This window comes from Cucurbita pepo, chromosome 1, assembly GCF_057944985.1.
Source record: "Cucurbita pepo subsp. pepo isolate OVF chromosome 1, ASM5794498v1, whole genome shotgun sequence".
Lineage (NCBI taxonomy): Eukaryota > Viridiplantae > Streptophyta > Magnoliopsida > Cucurbitales > Cucurbitaceae > Cucurbita > Cucurbita pepo.
Window position 1 is genome coordinate 17,924,632 of NC_141798.1, and position 21,108 is coordinate 17,945,739.

Here is a 21,108-nt window from a genome sequence, read left to right on the forward strand (position 1 = left end):
GGACAAATATACTCCATTGACTTTAGGAAACTTGTGGGAAGACGTTGGTTTCAGAAGTGCTCATGGAGATAAAAGCTTTGATAGGGTGAAAAGTAGTTCAATTGTGAGAATGAAAATGGCAACTTCTTGGTAGGCACCAAAATGCAGGTTGTTCAAGGCCATAACCAAAATTTCCAGCCCTGCCAGCACGTTGGACGACGTTCGAGAAAATTAAGAATAGTTCGGATCCAATGTCCAATATTCTGTCCATTCACTCCCAATAGAGTTAAGAATTTCCTGGCGCCAACGCCCTTCCATTTCCTCCCTTGGTTTTATTTCAAACTTCTCTATAAAATCTGCTGTTCTAACCCAAACAACCATAAAACATGTCTCCTATTATTACCATTAACGACTTGCTCCGCATCTTCAACAAGCTCGACAAGAACCGCGATGGCCTCATTTGTCTACACGAGCTCATCTGTCTCCTCGACACGATCGGCGTCGAGCTAACCATGGAGGACTTGTACTCATTTCTAGAGAAACCAAGCCTCGACTTCAACGAGTTCTTGTTCTTTTATGAATCGATATCAAAGCAAAACAAAGGCGAGTGCAAGGGAGGTGTGAGCGATGTCAACGCAAGAGAGGAAGATATCGACATTGTATATATGGCGTTTAAAGTGTTCGATATGAATGATGATGGGTTCATTTCTTGTGAGGAGCTCCAACTTGTGTTGTCAAGACTAGAGCTTTGGGATGTAAACATTGATTGTAAAAGTATGATCCGAGCTTATGATACCAATTTGGATGGGATGCTCGATTTCGAGGAGTTTAAGAACATGATGTCGTTGACAAGTTCTTGATTCACTTTGAAATTTTTAGTGCAACTTCCACCTACTTGATTCACTCAGCATTTCTCCTCAATGATAACGTCCCGCAGTTATAAGTAATGACTAACGTATTCAATTTCAAAGTATAATTCGATCTGAAATTGCTAATTATTTGATTATGGAATTAATTTAACTTAATCAAACTCAAATTAGAGTTTAATTTGAGAGAAATTTGAGTTTGAATTTGGAGTTGAGAGTTTGGAAATGGTGTTGTTGGGATAAAATGAGGATAAGAAAACCGTAAGCTCCACGCTCGCGCCACACGATTCTTCTTCTTCTTCTTCGGTCAATGCCCAGTCGTCGCCGTCTCCCTTCTCCCTCGTTGTCAGTTTGTGCGCCGTCGCTCCCAGCCGCCCTTCGAGCAACAACTATCGCGTCATCCACCTCGTTTGCTGCCTTCCAGATCTGACCAATCCGCTTCTCTTTTGCATTTCCGGCGAGGTATTGTTCCGACAAAACAATATCCACGACGTTTGGACCTTTGATCTACGGATTGGAGCCTATTCGAGGTCGAACAACACTATTTCGCGAGGATTTCTTGGGTAAAGTTACTCTAAATCCAATCGAACCCTAATCTAATTCGTAGATTTTCTGTTTTTTGCATTTGAAACTGTTTTGTGCTTAGTCTTGAACGGATTCGTTTAGTCCTTCAAGTTGCTATTAATCTTTTGGATGTTAATATCTTGTTTAGGGTTTAAGATCAAGACAAAAACCCACCGAAGTTGAAAAACATTCAAAATGCATCTAAGATGTAGCCGCAACTATGCCTAATCGGTAGAATATGCTGCGGCTACCGCTCTCATTTTCAACTATCAGTAGTCGAGAGCCATTTTCAACACTAAGTCTATTTAAACTGATGCCCCAAAATTTCTAATTCCTTTCGGTCCTTAAGAATTAATCTTCCAGGTTCTAAATTTCTTGATTGTTTGATTTTTAGTCTTAAGCTTGAATGTCTAGACCTGCCTAGAGTAGTAATCAATTAAAGAACGAAAGTAACTTGAACCTCTCCATGAAGGTACCTTTGCTGGACACAAATTTGAGAATTTGAGCCTTTAGACTGTCCAAAGACACAATGTTCACAGAAATTAAGGCTCCTAGAGCCTTAAGACTTAACCAACCCCTGTTTCTCAAGTTCTTGTAGACCTTTTTCACTGATGTGAGAGTCTTCTATGCCAAAAATCTATTTCATTAACTTCATTCTTTTGTGCAACACAATAGTGTGCTGGAAAAGAAATGTTCTTAATGATGGTACACCCATTCTTATTTTTTCCATTGAACGGAGTCCTCCCTCCCTTATCTAGTTTGAAACTTCCTTTACTGCCAGAGAAGGAACAACCTTGACCATCAAGCATTCCCATTAAAATCTAATTTCTTCTTAACCTTGGAACATGTCTAACATCTACATTGGTTGGAGAGAGGACGAAGCATTCATCGCCAGAATTTGGAAATCTCTCCCTAGTAGACACGTTTTAAAACCATGAGACTGACGGCGATACGTAATGAGCCAAAACGGACAATATTTGCTAGCGGTGGGTTTGGGCTGTTACGTAGTATGTCTCTATTGTCTTGGAGTTCTAAATACCACTGAGTCTGTTCCAATCACTTTACACTCATGATTGTCTCCCACGAACACTTATCCACCATCCCATGAAATGTCTTTAGAGGATGTCATATGAAAGGGTACACCGAGTCCAAGACCGAAGTCTTCCCTCTTTCCAGTATCCTGCTCAGTAGCTTTCTCCCCATATGAAAGGTAACTCGATTCCATCCTCCCTAATAGAGACATCTCCTTTCCCATGTTCCTTTGTTGTTCTTAATTCTCTTTTGTAGGGAATTTTTGTTCTCTATGGGCAGTTTCTCTTGAAGTGCCCTTCATTTTGGCAAATGAAGCACCTTACAACATTTGTTTCCTTCTGAAAACATTGCCCCTTTACGAACTTCCCTTTTCTTGGATTATACCCTTTCCTTCTGTAAACGAGGATTCAGCATCTCCATTTCCCTTTTCTTGGATTATACCCTTTTCTTTTGTAAACGAGGATTCAGCATCTCCATTTCCCTTTGTTTCAGATTTCAACTCTTAACTGCTTGCATCTCAAAGCTGTAATAACAGTGTCGTTATTGAGTGCATCGCTTCCATATTTGAAGACCGATTTCACATTGCTAGAACTATCAGGCAATGATTTGAGAATTGCTGCTTCACTTTCCTCTCCTAGTTACTCCCCACTCATAACTTTGGATTTAGTTAGGTTCGTAGTTTGTATGAAAGCATGATATAAGCATGTAATAGAAATTTGAGCCTAAACTAAGTTGATCCGATCCATGAAAAAGCATGTTGAAGTTATATGATACATGTTTTCCGAGAAATAAATTGTTAGAGCGCTGATATATGTTGAACATTATTTAGTATGATAATGTTATAAGAAACTTATTATCACGATTTGGGCATGGGATGAGCTAAGACGATATATGTTGAACATTATTATGTATGTTTTCTAAGAAAAGTATGAACTAAACTATGACCGGTATGAATATGAAATTATGACTAGGTATCCATGTTTAGGTCGCCTATGTATGTTTCTATTGTATATGTATGTGATTGTAGCGGTTATATGGGGATGATTAGAGATTCGCCAACTAGTCTTAATCGTAAACCTGACTCGATTGTCAGGGGTCTGAATAAATATAGAACAGACTTATGATATATGATTGTATAATGTGGAGCTATTTATGAAGTTTGCAAGTTAGCTTTTCTTTAGTGAACTTGTCACGAGGCGACAGAGGTCCACAGTTGTACCTTAGAGTTGGTCGATAGGATCAAGAATCAAGAATTTGAACTAGTTTTTGTTGGATGAAAGTGTCCCACATCGGTTAATTTAGGGAATGGTCATGAGTTTATAAACAAAGAATACTCTTTCCATTAGGTTGAGGCCTTCTGGGGAAGTCCAAAGTAAAGCCATGAGAGCTTGTACTCAAAGTGGACAAATATCATACAATTGTGGAGAGTCGTGTTCGTCTACTAAAAAACCCTAAACTATTTAGAAAAAAAAAAAAAGAATGGAACCTTCCATCCTCCATCCAAAACCGACCAGCAGGCCACTTACAGTTCAACTTGCAGAAGGGTATTAAAATCCTTGAGACAAATGCAGATGATGTCATTTTCCATTTTATGTTTTTTTTTTTTCTTTTACTTCTTAATGTTTTATTTTATCCCATAATTTTGTATAATTGAAGAAATTAATATTTCCTAAATAGCTTGATGAGAATAATATTCAATAACAATAACAATAATAATATTAATTAATATTAATAGTGGCTGAAGATTTTTGTTTCTATTTTTTAAAATTCAATAATTTAATATTGTTTAATCATTGCCCTCCAAACTTGCTTCATTTATTAATTAATCATAATCATAATTTTTTCACTTCCAACCATAAAAATAAAATAATAAAATTACCACGACCATTAAAAACAAAAAAAAAAAGTATTATAATTTAATAAAAGGTTGGGTTTTATTCATACAATTTAATAAAATTTCTAATATAGTTTGTGGTAAAAATTATTGTGGGTTATTAAGTAATTTATCTATGTCTTCATTTTTTTATGGTCATGTATGAAAAATAAAAATATCGTTTCTCTTTCAACTTCTCGGTATAGTAAATTATCAAAGTTTTATCTTTGTTGGATGAAAGTTCTACATCGACTAATTTAGTGAATGATGATTATAGGTTTATAATCAAGTAATACGTGTGCTCTATGTCAATGCATTGCAATCCTATTATCATTCACATTTAATGATGTAATTATTAAATTATTAAAAAGGAGAAGAAAAAAATCCAAATAGAATATTAAGATTTAAGTAGAAATGTAATTAATACCATAAAATATGAGGAGATTCAAAATTACTTAGAAGCTTCCAGGAAGCCACCAACAATATTTTCCACCGCGAAAGGATTTTGGGTATGTTAGAAATAGAAATGCAATTCAAATTTATGCAAAATGTGCATTACGTTTCCATTATTTCTACTTATTATTTGTTTTCTATTCAGAAAAAAAAAAAATTAAGAGTCTGAAAAACAGTGGAAAGCTGCTGGAAGCTTCGTAGATAGATTTTGTTCGGTCTTTTATGTGTTTTAATTAAAATTCTTAAATGAAATATTTAGAATATGAATTCGATATCTAATGGTCCAGTATTCTTAATCGTTATATACACAATATCATTTTCATACTTTATTTCTTATTATATCATATATAGGCCTTTTGTTAGGCGTTCGTCCTTTCACCTCGGTTCAGACTTTTCAAAGAGGCCCTTCACGACTATAAAGAAGAGGGGTTGTTCCCTTTTATCAATTTAGCTATTTAATACTCAATATTAATGAAAGTAATATTCTCACCTTAGCTAATTAAGATAATTATGAGTTTATAAGTAAATATCAAGTTTTTTTTTTTTTTTTTTTTTTTAATGTATTTTTTTATTGGGACAAAAACCCATAATTTGGTGAAAAGAAAATAAATAAATAAATATGGTGGTGTGAAAACGTATGATGAACAGCGACGAAAAACGCATTATAAAAAGGAAGTGTTTATTTGAATTAAACTCAGCTACAACAACAGTCCCAAAATACCCTCAAGCTATGCGATTCAGAGTCTCGCCGGACGACAATCGGGTGCTACCCGAGCAAAACCCGACCGCCCACTACCTGCCCTCCGTCAATGCCAACCACCTTGCTCCAATCGATCCGGCGAAATCAGAAATTTCAACGTTGACCAAGCCTGCAATCCCGTATCAGGTCGGCGACAGAAAAGCGCAATCTGTGCTTCCGTTCATTCCGGCGAACCCAGAGACGGCGGTGGTGTCGACCAGGCCTGCAATCCCATATCAGGTCGGCGACGGAAAGGCGCAATCTGTGCTTCCGTTGATCCCGGCGACCCCAGAGACGGCGGTGACGTCGACCAATTCTCTCGGGTACAGAGTCGGCGTCGGAAAAGTGAAATCTGTAATTCCGAAGAAGAGGAAGTTAGTGAAGACGATGATGTACCACTGCATTAAGGACTTCCTCAAAACGCTCTTCCGCCGCTCGCCGAAAACCCACCGCCTCCGCCCCAAACCCATTATCCATGACTAGTAAAAATGTCGGATTTTTATCATAATCTTCTTATTGTTCATGTTTTTTTTTTTTTTTTTTTTTTTTCTAGGTGGGTCAGTGTGTCCTCCTCTGCTTTCTCTATCATAAAACAGAGGATTTTATAATCTTGGCTTGTTGTTCAAATATTACGAACATATAGTGTAATCCACTCTTGTTTTGTTCTTATTTCTATGTCGTTTCGAAATTCTCTTGGTCGTGTTTTTCAATAAAAGAACTCCCTGATTCCGGTTGGTATTGGCCGTTGTTCAATTGAATCGAAAACAGAGACTCCGCCGATCCGCCGGAGAAGAACCTTCTCGCCGGCGCCTGACACCCCTACTCCTTCTGAATTAAAATTATGTTATTACTATAATTATTGTGAAAATAGATATATGGATTTGTCATTAAATTAAAAGATTCCATTAAATATAATAATGATTAGAAATTTAATTTAACAATCCGCTGTCACGCACCCCTCTTTTTCCATTATTTCATTAATTCACCTCTCAAATTTTTTAAATCTAATTAATCTAATTTTAAATTTTATAAAGTTTGAAGTTCCTTAATTTTGATTTGCTCTCGTTCCTATAATAAATTTAGTACCTCAAATTAATCAGTGAAGACTAGAGATTTTCACTTTATCTGTGGGTCCCAACTCGAACCAGAGGGAGTGGGAAACATTTTTTTCCTAAATAAATGGAACTAGAGACAAGATTATATTCTCCGTCTTCATCCCCGCCCCACTTAATATAAATACTATACATAAATGACGTTAATGCTCTCGTTCATCTATAAAATAAAGTTAGTAGCTCAAATTAATTAGTGATAATTAAAGATGTCTATTTTACCCGCGAGGACTCACCCCGAACGAGAAGGAGAGTAGGGAACATTTTTTTCCCGTTAGATAAATGAGGCCAGAAACGAGATTATATAAACATATTTTCAATATATATATGTTTTTTTAGCTATATTAAATAAAGCAAATGAGTTAGTTTTAGTTGTAAATTTTTTTAAATTATTAAACACTACATTACAATATTAAAATTTAAATTTTTAGAAATGGATAGTATATGCAATATATTAATTTATTACAATTTTTTTTCAATTTTTAAATAAAGATTATATTAAACAATGTAATCTTCGTTGCCATCTCCACAAAAATAATTAAAAAACTTTGCAGAGGCCTTCTTCGTCTTCGCTCGTGCACATCTCTAATAAAATAAACCTGAATACACGTCAGAAAGGAAATAACACGAGGGAAATATAAAGAAAAAAAATGAAATTGTGCATTTTTTTTTTTTTAATCTTAACGAACAAGACATGACTCGAGATAAAAGATGTATGTAATAGCTTATCCCACCAACTCTATTTTTTTTACCTCAAATAATATACGCCTTTTCATTTACGTGATATACTTTCTAAATATTAATATTTTTTTATAACCAAAATCCTCGAATTTTACCTATTTTTACTATTCCGATAGCTACACGATCGCTCTATTTATCTTATATATAAAAAAAAATTACATAATAGGTGGTTCATTATTATATAATAATGGTGAAATAAACGAACTAAATTTTTTTATTATTCAATACGAAACATTAAAAAAAAATGGTGCAAAAGAAGATAGACACAAAAGCTTTTTTTGTAGGATTAGAAGGTAGTACGACAAACGTTCATATTACACACTTCTAACGAGACCAATGCCCTACAAACATCACAAAACAACACAATAATTACTAAATTCCACTATGTTTTTTTTTTTTTCTATTGTATTCAAATGGCTGATTTATGAAACCTGTTCGTTTCTTTTCAAATTGAAATACGACGTGGGATAGTTGTTACAAATCCTCTGGTTATGATTGATCTGTCTATCGAGTCAATAGGAATGACTTTTAAATTTGTTAGCAATATGTCTAGGCTAGTTCAAATGCAGCTCAATTCAGCAGATCCACCATCAAATGATACGACCCATTTATCTTTTATTTGACTCGATACATAAAAGAATAAGAAAAAGCAACGACAAAGTTGTTTTGGTCGGTTGTGTTCTTTCCATACCATTATTGTGTGGGCCCCGCTACCCGACCCAACTTCCTCTTATCCATTTTATTAATGTTATTATTAATTATAACTTATGCTCAATTAATTAAGTATTTTTAGTCTTGTAAAAATTATTATTAATTATTATATCAATTAAATTCATTTCTGATTTAAGAAATGCATGTTTTTATTTTATATATTTTTTAAAAATTAAAAAAAAAAAGAAAACTCCAAAAAGAAAAAAGAAATGAATAAATAAATAAGGTTGGGGAATATCGCCGTAGTACTGAAGCTGCTCAAATTTTTAATTATTCCGAATGTTGAGGGTGACGTCAGACTACATGACGTCAACAAGCGGCTGGGTTATTTTAATTTTCTATTAAAAAAATAAATAGCTTCGGATAATCTCAAATAGATTTAACCGATAAACTGTTATATTTTTATTTTGAAGTTAATTTTGAACTCGAAAAGAGAAAAGTAAATTAAATATTATGATTATTATTATTAAAAAATATATAATTAATTAAACAGGTAACGGTTCGGTTCGGTTCGGTTCTTGATGGCTTATTGGGCTTGGATAACGTCCGGCACTGTTGCTTCCTGAAGCTCATATAGAAGATGGGCCTGGGCCCAAGTTAGAGGGTCCATTGGACCCTTGGCTTATTTTGGGTTGGGCCGAATGGTGATATTTTTAACTGAATTTTAAAATTAAACCAGACTAAATAAATAAAAATTTAATATTTGCAATTAAAATAAATAAATAAATAAAGTGTTCAACCGTCAAAGAATCGTTCATTATGGGGATGGGCGTCTGGGGTGTCTGGGCGTCTGGATAACTATAGAATTGACGTATAATGTTTTGTTTGTATGATTGTACTCTGTGAGGATTATTAGGAAGTTTGTCAGTTAGTTTCCTTTTAATAAAACTGTCATGAGTAGCAAAGGTCCACAACAGTACTCTTGAGAGTTGGTCAAATCTTAGAATGCATGAATCTTACGAGATTGGTATTAGGGTCGTGCCTTGAGTGACTACGATTTAGGTCGAGAACTAGCAACAACGACTAACTAGGAGACCAAAAAACTCAAAACAAATTTCGAGGGCTAGAAGTTTAGATAGGGACCAAGAACCAAGAACTTGAACTAGCTTCCACTGAAATACCCTAAGTGGAGCTTAGGTAGTATGAGTAAATCTAGAATGTAACCTAGAAAGAGCCTCTAGAACGAATTCCCAAAATAAAATAGCAAAACTTAGTAACAAACTATGAACTACCAGCAAGTTGCTTTCTTAGTATGTACGTGGTTAGTGGAGCCTGATGTAGTGGTCGAGGCGGAGATATACGTGGGTTTTTTAAATTATTCATTTCGTGTATTTCAAATAGTCTAAATTTGTACTACTGTATTTCGGTAGCCTCGGTTTGGCTTTTGTAAAATTAAACAGGAATGGTAGGACCTTCCATCCTCCAAGCAAAACCGAGCAGCAGGGCCACTTCCCGTTCAACTTGAAAAAGGGTATAAAATCCTCAGAAAGGGACCGACGCCGTCCAAGAACGATGTTAGGAGTCAATTGTCGGGTTCGCTGCTTCTTCGAATCATTTTTCTTTCTTTTTCTTTTAATTCTTTAAGTTTTTAGTTTACATGAAGCATAATTTTTTTTATAATTCAACAAATTAATATTTCCTAAATTAATAAAATAAAAAACACTTTTCCACATCAGAAAAGTATGTTGCAGTTGATGTGACTGAAGATTTTTGTTTCCATTTTTAAGATTCAATAATTTAATATTGTTTTAATCATTCCCCTCCAAACTTCCTTTCTTTAGTAATTAATCATAATTATATATATATATTTTAAACTTCAATAGTACAATTAAAATAATAAAATTACCACGGTCATTAAAAAAAAAAATTATAATTTTATAAAATGGGGTAAATGTAAAAATTATTTCGTGTGTTATTAAATAATAAATTAATATTAGATGTGGTAATAAATCAATATATGTTAACGGTGAGCTTGGGTGGTTATAAAAAGTATTATTTTTTTTTCTCTACTTTTTAGTGTAGTAAAATATCGAGGTGTTATTTTAATTAATGATCAATAAGCATTTAGTCATTAGAGTTGGCCCGGATTTATTAGGTACCTCATTTTCATTCATGTTCCTTTTGGTGGTACACTCTTATGCACACGATGAAATCCCATTGTCATTCAAATCATCTGGGGTGGGGACGGTCCACGTAATCATTAAATTATTAAAAAGAAATTAAAAAAAAAAAAAAAAATCCATCAAAATATGAGGAGATTGAGAGAAGGTTCGAGGAAGGCAGCAACAGTATTTTCCACATCAAATTTACCCGAAAATGGGTTTTAAAATGTTTAGAAATAAATTATGCAAAATATGCAATTACAAACGACACTCCCAGAATACCCACAAGCTATGCGATTCAGAGTCTCGCCGGACCACAATCGGGTCATACCCGACCCACATCCGACCCCCCACCACCCGCCCTCCCTCAATGCCCACCACCTTGCTCCAATCGATCCCCCGAAATCTGTGCTTCCGTTGATTCCGGCGAACCCAGAGACGGCGGTGATGTCGACCAGGCCTGTAATCGGAAACAAAGCCGGCGACGGAAAAGCGAAATCTGTGCTTCCGTTCATCCCAGAGACGGCGGTGACGTCGACGGGGACGTTGACCAATTCTCACGGGTACAGAGTCGGCGTCGGAAAAGGGAAATCTGTAATTCCGAAGAAGAGGAAGTTAGTGAAGACGATGATGTACCACTGCATTAAGAACTTCCTCAAATCGCTGTTCCGTCGCCCGCCGGAAACCCACAACCGCCCCAAACCCATTACCGATGACCAGTAAAAATCTTGACACTTACACGTTTGTATTCGGATTTTTATCATAATCTTCTTATTGTTCATGCTTTTCTTTTTTTCTGAGTGAGCCTCTGTGTCCTCCTCTGTTTTTCTCTATCATAAAACAGAGGAGTTTGTAATCCACTTGTGTTTTGTGTTTTGTTCTTATTTCTATGTGGTTCCGAAATTCTCTTGGTCGTGTTTTTTTAATCAAAGAACTGTCTGATTCCGGTTGGTATTAGCCGTTGTTCAAATGAATCGAAAACAGAGACTCCGCAGATCCGCCGGAGAAGAAGGTCCTCGCCGGCGTCTGACACCCATTTTTGTTGTGAATTAAAATTATATTATTACCATTATTATTGTGAATCTAATTTGGAAAAATAGAAAAATAGATATACGGATTTAGCATTAAATTTTTGTCGTCGTAAAAGATTCTGTAATATTGAATACGAATTCAGCAATCCGTTCACATTTAGATGGAAATAAGATATCTTTGCATAAATTTAATTGAACAACTGTCACGCAACATTCTCTTTCTTCTCTTGGATTAATCCATTTTAATAGCTCAAATTAATCGGTAAAGATCAAAGATATTCATTTTATTCGTGGGACCCACCTCAAATTAATCGAACAAGTCATGACTCTGAGATAAGAGTATGTGATAGATTGTCCCACCCACTCTTACTTTTTCATACGTAACATTTTTTTGACCTCAATGTATACTTTCTAAATATTAATATTATTTTATAATCAAAATCCTCGAGTTTGATCTATTTTTATTATTCCGATAGCTACACGATTGTTCTATTTATCTTATATATATATAAAAAAAATTACATAATATATATCGTTCATTATTATATAAAAATGGTGAATTAAAGAGCTAAATTTTTTATTATTCAACAGGAACCATAAAAAAATGGTGACAAAACAAATATCCTACAAACATCACAAAACAACGTAATAATCATTAAATTCCACTCTTTGTTTTTTTATTTTTATTTTTATTTATGAAACCTATTCGTACCATGTGTGATGGTTGTTACAAATCCTTTAATTATGATTGATCTATCTATCGAGTTAATAAGGACGACTTATAAATTTATTGACAATATGTCTAAACTAGTTCAAATGAAGCTCGATTCAATAATTCGTAAATCCACCGTCTAATGGTACGTCCCATTTGTACTTTATTTGCAAAATTGTAGAATAATTAAATTAAATGGAGAGAGTGGAAAAGTGGAAAAGAATAAGAAAAAGGCAAACGACAACGTTGTTTTGGTCGGTTGTGTTCTTTCCATTCCATTATTGTGTGGGCCCCGCTACCCAACTAACTTCCTCTTATCCATTTTATTAATGCTTTAGTTATTATTAAATTAAGTATTTTTAGTCTTGTAATCTAAGATTAAATTTAAGTTACCTTTTTAACAAAATCTGATAAATTAAAAAATTCATAAGAGTTACCTTTTTTTTTTTTAATTAAATTTATCATTTATAACCTATTATTATATCAATTAAATTCATCTCTGATTTAAGAAATATATGGTTTTATTTTATATATTTTTTAAAAAATAAAAAAAGGGTTTTGAATAAATAAAGAAAAACAAAAAGAATGAATAAATGGACAAGGTGGTGGTGACGTCATATTAATGACGTCAACAAGCGGCTGCCTTTTTATTTTTTTATTTTCTATTAAAATATTAAATTGCTTCATGCAATCTCAACTAGATTAACTGTAACGGTTGGATTTAATGGAAAGTTATTAATTAATCCCTCATTTAATTATTTATGATTTTTGAAGTTAGGGACGATATTAATGTCTAGTTATAAAAATATATATAATTAATTAAACAGGCAACGGTTCGGTTCGGTTCTTGATGGCTTATTGGGCTTGGATAACGCCAGGCACTTTTGGGTCCTGAAGCTCATATAGAAAATGGGCCTGGGCCCAAGTTAGAGGTTCCATTGGACCCTTGGCTTATTTTGGGTTGGGCCGAATGGTGATATTTTTAACTTGAATTTTAAAATTAAACCAGACTAAATAAATAAAAATTTAATATTTGCAATTAAAAGAAATAAATAAATAAAGTGTTCAACCGTCAAACAATCGTTGATTATGGGGCTAGCTTGTTTCTTTTTTGAATTCAGGTCAAATTTATTTATTTATTTATAAAAATAAAAACCAAGAAAATTTGGGTTTGGGTTGAATACGGACAATCCCACGTGACGGCTGCCGTTCTGACGAAAGTGATTGGTTAAATCATTTTCGAATGATTTGTGTTTATTTTATTTTCCAATAAAGATATTGTCCGTACAGAATATTCCCATCCCATGAATGGCGGGAATTTTTTCACTGTCGGTAGTCCACTTATGACATTTACTTTTATTTTTCTATTCCATTTCGACTATTTTTTTTTTTATAATATTAATTCCTTATTATTATTATTATTCAAATAACAACTTTTTATGTGTGAAATTGATAGCTCTACTAATCTTACATGGGTAAGTACTAAAATGAGCTATTTTTTTTTGTGATCAATTATGACGGCTCCTGAATAAAAATATTATAAGTATGAACTCAGATACGATAATTGTATATTATCCATTAGAGACGATAAATGTGTGAAAACGGAAGATTGAGAAAAAAAAATAGATGGAGAGAAAGGGAGATTGAGAAATCAACCCATTATTCAATATACTGATTGGCTTTTAAGACCGGCGGCGTGGTGATAGTTATAGCCACTTGGCATTTCTCTCCGTTCGACCGCCTACTTGGCGACGGCGAAGGAGGTCCTCCTCCTTCCTCAAGCTCTTTTGCCGAACCGGCGACGGAGGTGAAGGCCGGGCTCTCTTTAGGGTTTTTGATCTCGACACCCTTTGGGGAGACGGTTGCTGTGGAAAGTGGCGGATCACCGGGGAAACGGGCTTCATGGGCGACGAAAAGGGGTTAGGTTTAAGGGAATTGACCCGAAGGAGGGGAGAGTTATGCTTATAAGACGACCCCAAGTAGTCATCGGAGAAAATTAGGGAACGTGAAGCTGAAGGTGAGAAAGAGGGGATTGTTGTAGTTGAAGAAGAGATGGAAGAAGGGGAAGGAGGATAAGGAGAGATTTTGTTATTAAGAGAGAGAGGAGGAGGTGCTGCTGATGTTAATGGAGGCGGTTGAGGAATGACAGCGAGCTTGTGTCGGACAAGGTTGTTGAGATCAAAACGAGGTTGTCGTTTGATGGTCTTGGGTTTGCATTTGCTAATGCAACATCCCATTTTGATTTGTGGGTTGTCTTCAAATTGCACAAAAATGGGAAGGATGAATGTTTGAACATATAAAGGGAAAGTTGTTGGAGAAGTGGAAGCTTTATTTTCTTTAATGTTCTTTCTTCTTTCTTCTCTTTTTTCTTTTACTTGTCGGCAAGTGTTTTGAATTTGGTTTGCCGCTCAAATGAAAGCTTTGGTTGATCATTCGGGAGGAGAAATGTTGTCCGTTTTGTTGTTTGCTTCACTGGTAGTAAGTTCACCGTTAATAGATGTTGTCCGTTTTTGTCCATTACGTATCGTTTTCAGCCTCACGATTTTAAAACACGTCTATTATGAAAAAAGTCTAGCCTTATTCTGACTAGTGTTTGCACTGTCTGATGACTAGCTCTGCTGGTAGATATTGTATGCTTTGACTCGTTACATATTGTTGTTAGCCTTAAGTTTTAAAATGTGTCTACTAGCAAGAGGTTTTTACACTTTTTAAGCAACGTTTCATTCCCTTTTCCAACTCATGTGGGATCTCACAATCCAGCTCCATTGGGGCTCAACATCTTTGTTGGCACACTGCTTGGTCTCTTGTTCTAATACCATTTGTAATAATCCAAACTTACTGCTAACAAATATTGTTCGCTTTAGCCTACTACATATTGCTGTTAGCTTCACAATTTTAAAACGCGTCTACTATAGAAATGATCGAAGACTTAACCAGCCTTAAGACTATAGAAATGATTCTAGAGCCTTAAGACTTAACCAACCGTGTTTCTCAAGTTCTTGTAAAACCTTTTTCCTGATGTGAGAGTCTTCTATGCCATAAACCTATTTCATTAACTTCATCCTTTTGTGCTGCACGCTATTGTGCAGGAGAAAGAAACGTTCTTAATCATGGTACACCGAGTCCAAGACTCAGCCTTCAGTCTTTCCAATTTCCTGTTTTGTGGCGGCGTGCTAACGAGAACGTTGGACCTCCAAGGGAGGTGGATTGTGAGATCTCATATTGGTTTGAGAAGGAAACAAAGCATCCCTAAACCTCTCCATAGAAGACACATTTTAAAAACTATGAGGCTGATGGCGAGACATAATAGACCAAAGTGGACATTATCTACTAGCAGTGGATTTGGGTTGTGTACAAATGGTATTAGAGCCGGACACCAAGCGGTGTGCCAACGTGGACATTGGGCCCCCAAAAGGGGTGGATTGTGAAATCTCACATCGGTTAGAGAGGAGAACGAAACATTCCTTATAAAGGTGTAGAAACCTTTCTCTAGTAGACGCATTTTACAACTGTGAGACTGACTGCGATACGTAACGGGCCGAAGAGGACAAAATCTGCTAGCGGTGGGCTTGAGCTGTTACAAATGAAATCAGTAGTTTTCTTGCCATATGAACTTTCCCTTTACGAACTTTCGATTTAGCTATGTTCGTAGTTTATATGAAAGCATGATATAAAAAGCATGTAATAGAAATTTGAGTCTAAACTAAAGTGATTCAATCTATGAAAAAGCATGTCGAAGTTATATGATGCATGCTTCTCGAGAAATGTTGAGTGTGTGATTTGAATGGAACTAAAAACATGTCTTTAGTACGATAGAAAGCATGTTATAGGAAACTTATTATCAAAATTTTGGCATGAGATGAGCTGAGACGATATATGTTGAACATTATCATGTATGTCTTCTAAGAAAAGTACGAACTAAACTATGAACAGTATGGATTTATAGTATGTTTTTATTGTATATGTATGTGATTGTAGTTGTTATTACATGGAGGATTAGAAATTCACCAACTAGTCTTAATTGTAAATCTGACTCGATTTCCCGAAGTTCAAATATATATAGAACTGATTTATGATATATGATTGTTGTATGTGGGGCTATTTATGAAGTTTTTAGTTAGCTATCCTTTAGTGATAATCGTAAAATCCATAGTGTGTTATTAAGTAATTCATCTATGTCAGGTGAGATGATATTGAGTGAATGGAACGGAGTCGTTCAATTTTGACTTAAAAGTTATTATCATCGTGGAGTTGAAGGGAAATATCCCAATACATGTCTTATTTTTCAATAAGACATATTTGCAGCAATGAAATACTCTTCTTCCTCCCCCGAGTAATCATAAATAACTAATTACAAATCTATGATTTCGATTCTCTATAAAGGACCAGAAATGCCTTGCTTACGTATCATTGGGAAGTGCATTAACATAAATACCGCAGTAAGAAGAGGTAATACAAAAGTGTGTAAACTATAAAAACGAGTCAAGGTAGATTGTCCCACACTAGCACTTCCGCGTAATAACTCTACCAAAGGCGACCCTATTACTGGAATAGCTTCCGGTACACCTGTTACAATTTTGACTACCCAATAACCAATTTGGTCTGGAGGTAAGGAATAACCAGTTACACCAAAGGATGCGGTCAATACAGCCAGAACCACACCTGTAACCCAAGTCAATTCACGAGGTTTTTTAAATCCACTAGTAAGATACACGCGAAATACGTGCAGGATCATCATTAAGACCATCATACTTGCCGACCATCTATGAACTGATCCACGTTTACCAGATACCTCATTTTCATTCATTTTCGCCTATGTATACTTCATATTTATGCACAATACTACGTCAGTTGATTGCAATCCTATTATCATTCGAATCATCCCATATACGGATCATATAATCAATAAATTATTAAAAACAAGAAAAAAAAAAAATCCATAGGATTTAAGTAGGAACGCAATTAATACCAAGAAAACGACGTCGGAAGCTTCGAGGAACCCACCCCACCTCAGCAAAAGGATTTTGGGTCTTAAAATGTTGAAATAAAAATGCATTTCAAATTGGGCCTTATATTTCCATTACTTCTACTTATTTTATTTATTTCTTTTTGTTTTGTTTTTGGTTTGACTTGTGTGTGTTTTAATTAAAGTATTAAATGTTTAAACATCGATGTTCTTGATCGTTATATGTGTTAGACGAACACGACTCTCCATAATTGTATGATATTGTCCACTTTGAGCATAAGCTCTCATGCCTTTGCTTTGGGCTTTTCCAAAACACCTCTGGAGTTAGTATTCATCGCTTATAAACTCATGATCATTCATTAAATTAGCCGATGTTGGACTTCCATCATCCAACAATATCCACGAGATCATTTTCGTATTTTCTTTCTTATTATATTATATCATAGGCATTTTGTCGGAGGTTTGTTCCTTAGTTAATTTAGCTACATAATACTCAATATTAATCAAAGGAATAATCTCACGTTAGCTAAATAAAGAAAAATATTATAAATTTATAAGTAAGGAGAAAAATCAAAAATAAAATTATTAGTGATTTTAAATAACTTAGCTGATTATAAATAGGGAGCGATTATTTGAATTAAACTCAGCTACAAACACAATTTTAGAACCAAAATTCCCAAACGACAGATAAGCTATGCGATTCAGAGTCTCACCGGACGACAATCGGGAGCTACCCGAGCAAAATCCGACCGCCCACCACCTTCCTCCAATCGATCCGGTGAAATCACAGATTGCAACGTTGACGAAGCTTGCAATCCCATATCAGATCTGCGACGGAAAAGCGAAATCTGTGCTTCCATTGATTCCGGCGAAACCAGATACGGCGGTGACGTCGACTAATTCTGTCGGGTACAGAGCCGGCATCGGAAAAGTGAAATCTGTAATTCCGAAGAAGAGGAAGTTAGTGAAGACGATGATGTACCACTGCATTAAGGACTTCCTCAAATCGCTCTTCCGCCCCCGCCGTAAACCCACCGCCGCCGCCCCAAACCCATTATCCATGACTAGTAAAAATGTCGGATTTTTATCATAATCTTCTTATTGTTCATGTTTTTTTTTTTTTTTTTTTTTCTGGGTGGGTCAGTGTGTCCTCCTCTGCTTTCTCTGTCATAAAACAGAGGATTTTAATCTTGGCTTGTTGTTCAAATATTACGAACATGTAGTCTAATCCACTTGTGTTTTGTTCTTATTTCTTTGTCGTTTCGAAATTCTCTTGGTCGTGTTTTTTAATAAAAGAACTCCGGAATCCAAAACAGAGACTCCGCAGATCCGCCGGAGAAGAACGTTCTCGCCGGCGCCGCCTGACACCCATTTTTCTTCTGAATTAAAATTTTAATTAAATAATAGTTATACGGATTTGGCACTAAATTTTGGTCTTTTTGTTCTAAAAGATTCCATTCAATATAATAATCATTACAAAATTTTCTTTTATGAATTCTGTTCACATTTAGATGGAACTAAGATAAATGTTGCATAAATTAAATTTTAATTCACCTCTCCAAATATAAAAATCTAACTAATAGATACGGTAAAGATACGGTAAATTGAGTTATAAAGTTTTAAGTCCCGTTCATAAAGTTAGTAGTAAAGGAGTGACGGACATTTTTTCTCCGTTAGATAAATGGGGTTAGGGACGAAATTATATTTCCTCGCTCCCCCACTTAATATAAATATATTTTCAATACATAGTAATATATAAATATACTTTTTTGTGTTAATTTTGATTCACTCAGTCTCATCCATATAATAAAAGTCACCCGCTCAAATTAATTAATAATAATTAGAGATATTCATTTTGGGCCGTCCAAACCGAGAAGGGAGTAGGGATTTTTTTTTTTTCGTCTCTCGTCAAATATATTTTGAATGGGTCAATTAGGTGTAAAGAATAAAAGAAGAGATTGAAAAAAGTGGGCAGCGTTTTCTTAATCAACAAGACATGACTTGAAGCAACTATTAATTCTCAACGACTAGCTTGTCCCACCAATTTGACCTTTTTAATACATAGTACCATTTTTATGACTTCGAATAATATCAGTCTATCCATTTCCTTTAGACTACTTTATAAATATTAATAAACTTTGAGTTTTACAGATTTTTATTGTTTTGATATTGTCGCGGTTACTTTATTTATATTATATAAAAACAAACAAAAAGAAAAAATTAAAAACCGATCATTATTGGGTAAAAATTGTAGGATAAACGAGTTATTTATTTATTTATTTTTACCATAATGGGCGCAAAACAAAAAAAAAAAAATAATAATAAAAAATAAAAAAAATACAAAACTACTTTTTTTATAGGATTGGAAGGTAGTAGGACAAACATTGATATTGCACACTTAAAGGGGACCAATGCCCTACACAAACATCATAAATCAAACACAATAATCATTAAATTCCACTCGTTCATTGTTTTTTTTTTCTATTTTTGGTTTTATGTTGAATTATTATTCACATAACTTTCTTTTTAAAAGCAATTTTCTTCCAGATTTAAATGAACTTTTTAAATTTCGTACAATAATTAGTTCTTACAAACCTCTAATTATTAATGAAAACGAATCGTAAATTTATTGATAATATATTTATGCTGGTTCAAATCCAGATCGGTCCAATAATTATGATATAACCCATTGACAAAAAAATATTTGACTTGATGCATAAAATTCGAAAATTAAACATGAAAAAGAATAAGAAAAGTTAATGACAAAAATGTTTTGGTCGGTGGTGTTTTCTACTATTGAGTGGGCCCCTACACAGACCAAACTCATTTAATTTTTTATTTTTATGGATTTATCCATTTTAATAATGGTTTAGTTATTATTAATTATAACTTATGATCAAATTTAATAATAATAATGAGTGGATCTTTATAAGAAAATCTGATAAATTAAAAGATATTATTATATTAATTAAATTAATTTCTGATTTAAGAAATAGATGTTTTTGTTTTATATATTTTTAAAAAATAAAAAAGGGTTTTGAATAAATAAAGAAAACTCCAAAAAGAAAAAAGGAATGAATAAATAAATAAATAAGGTGGGGATTATCGCCTTAAAATCAAAGCTGCTCAAAACTTTTAATTATTCCTAATTGTGACGTCAGACCACATGACGTCACAAGCGGCTGGGTTTATTTAATTTTCTATTAAAAAATTTAATTATTTATGGTATTTATTTTTATTTTGAAAGTTAATTTTGGACTGGAAAAGAAAAATAAAAGAGAATATTAAATATTTATTATTATTATTATTTGATTTTTGAAGTTAGGGACGATATTAATGTCTAGTTATAAAAATTATATAATAATTAATTAATCAGGCAACGGTTTGGTTCGGTTCGGTTCGGGTCTTGATGGCCCATTAAGAGTGGGCTCGGGATAACACTCGTCAATTTTGGTTCCTGAAGAAAATGGGCCTGGGCCCAAGTTAGAGCTTCCATTGGACCCTTGGCTTATTTTGGGTTGGGCCGAATGGTGACATTTTTAACTTGGTGAAATAAATTTAAATTTGAAATTAAAATAAATAAATAAATAAATAAAGTGTTTAACCGTCAAAGACACGTTGATTGTGGGCCCCAGTTTCGTCCTTGAATTCAGGGCACAAATTTATTTATTTATTTATAAAGAAACCAAGAAAAAATGGGTTTGGATCGAATACGGACAATCCCATGTGAATGATGGTTGACGGCTGCCGTTTGACGACAGTGATTGGTTAAATCATTTTCGAATGATTTGTTATTATTTTATTTTCCAACAAAGATACTGTCCGTACAGACTATTCCTATCTCCCATAAATGGCGGGAATTTTGTCACTGTCGGTAGTCAACGTATGACATTTACTTTTAGTTTTCTATTCCATTTCGACTACTTTTTTAAACATTAATTATTTATTTATTTATTTATTATTATTATTTTAACAAAGAACAATTTTTATTTGTGAAATTGGTGGCTCTACTAATCTTACATTAAAAGAGGTTAATTACTTTGCTTCATGCTTTTTAATTTTAGGTTTTGGAGGGAGATAAAGTCTTTTTTTTTTTTTTTTTTTATTTACCTATTTATTTCAAATTATTCAAGAAAAATAAAATCAATTTATCGAGTATAAAATTTAAGGTTAAAAGAGCTATCTCGGTTGTAATCAATCAAGGTTGCTCGTGAATAAAACTTTTATGGG

General features: G+C 34.1%; 2 pseudogenes across 2 annotated transcripts; one reads left to right on the top strand and one right to left on the bottom strand.

Annotated features, from left to right (window-relative positions):
- The first annotated feature begins 213 nt into the window (after positions 1–213).
- LOC111808669 (putative calcium-binding protein CML44 pseudogene) lies at positions 214–4,175 on the top strand (annotated as a pseudogene). 2 transcript variants are annotated; one of them, XR_002817107.2, is made up of 2 exons: positions 214–1,408; positions 2,934–4,175. The product of XR_002817107.2 is annotated as a putative calcium-binding protein CML44 pseudogene, transcript variant X1 (transcript). The 2 variants fall into 2 exon arrangements; XR_015420256.1 differs by having other exon boundaries at positions 3,788–4,175.
- A 9,293-nt stretch (positions 4,176–13,468) lies between these two features.
- Positions 13,469–14,208, bottom strand: LOC147794911 (uncharacterized; annotated as a pseudogene).
- Between the last annotated feature and the right edge of the window lie 6,900 nt (positions 14,209–21,108).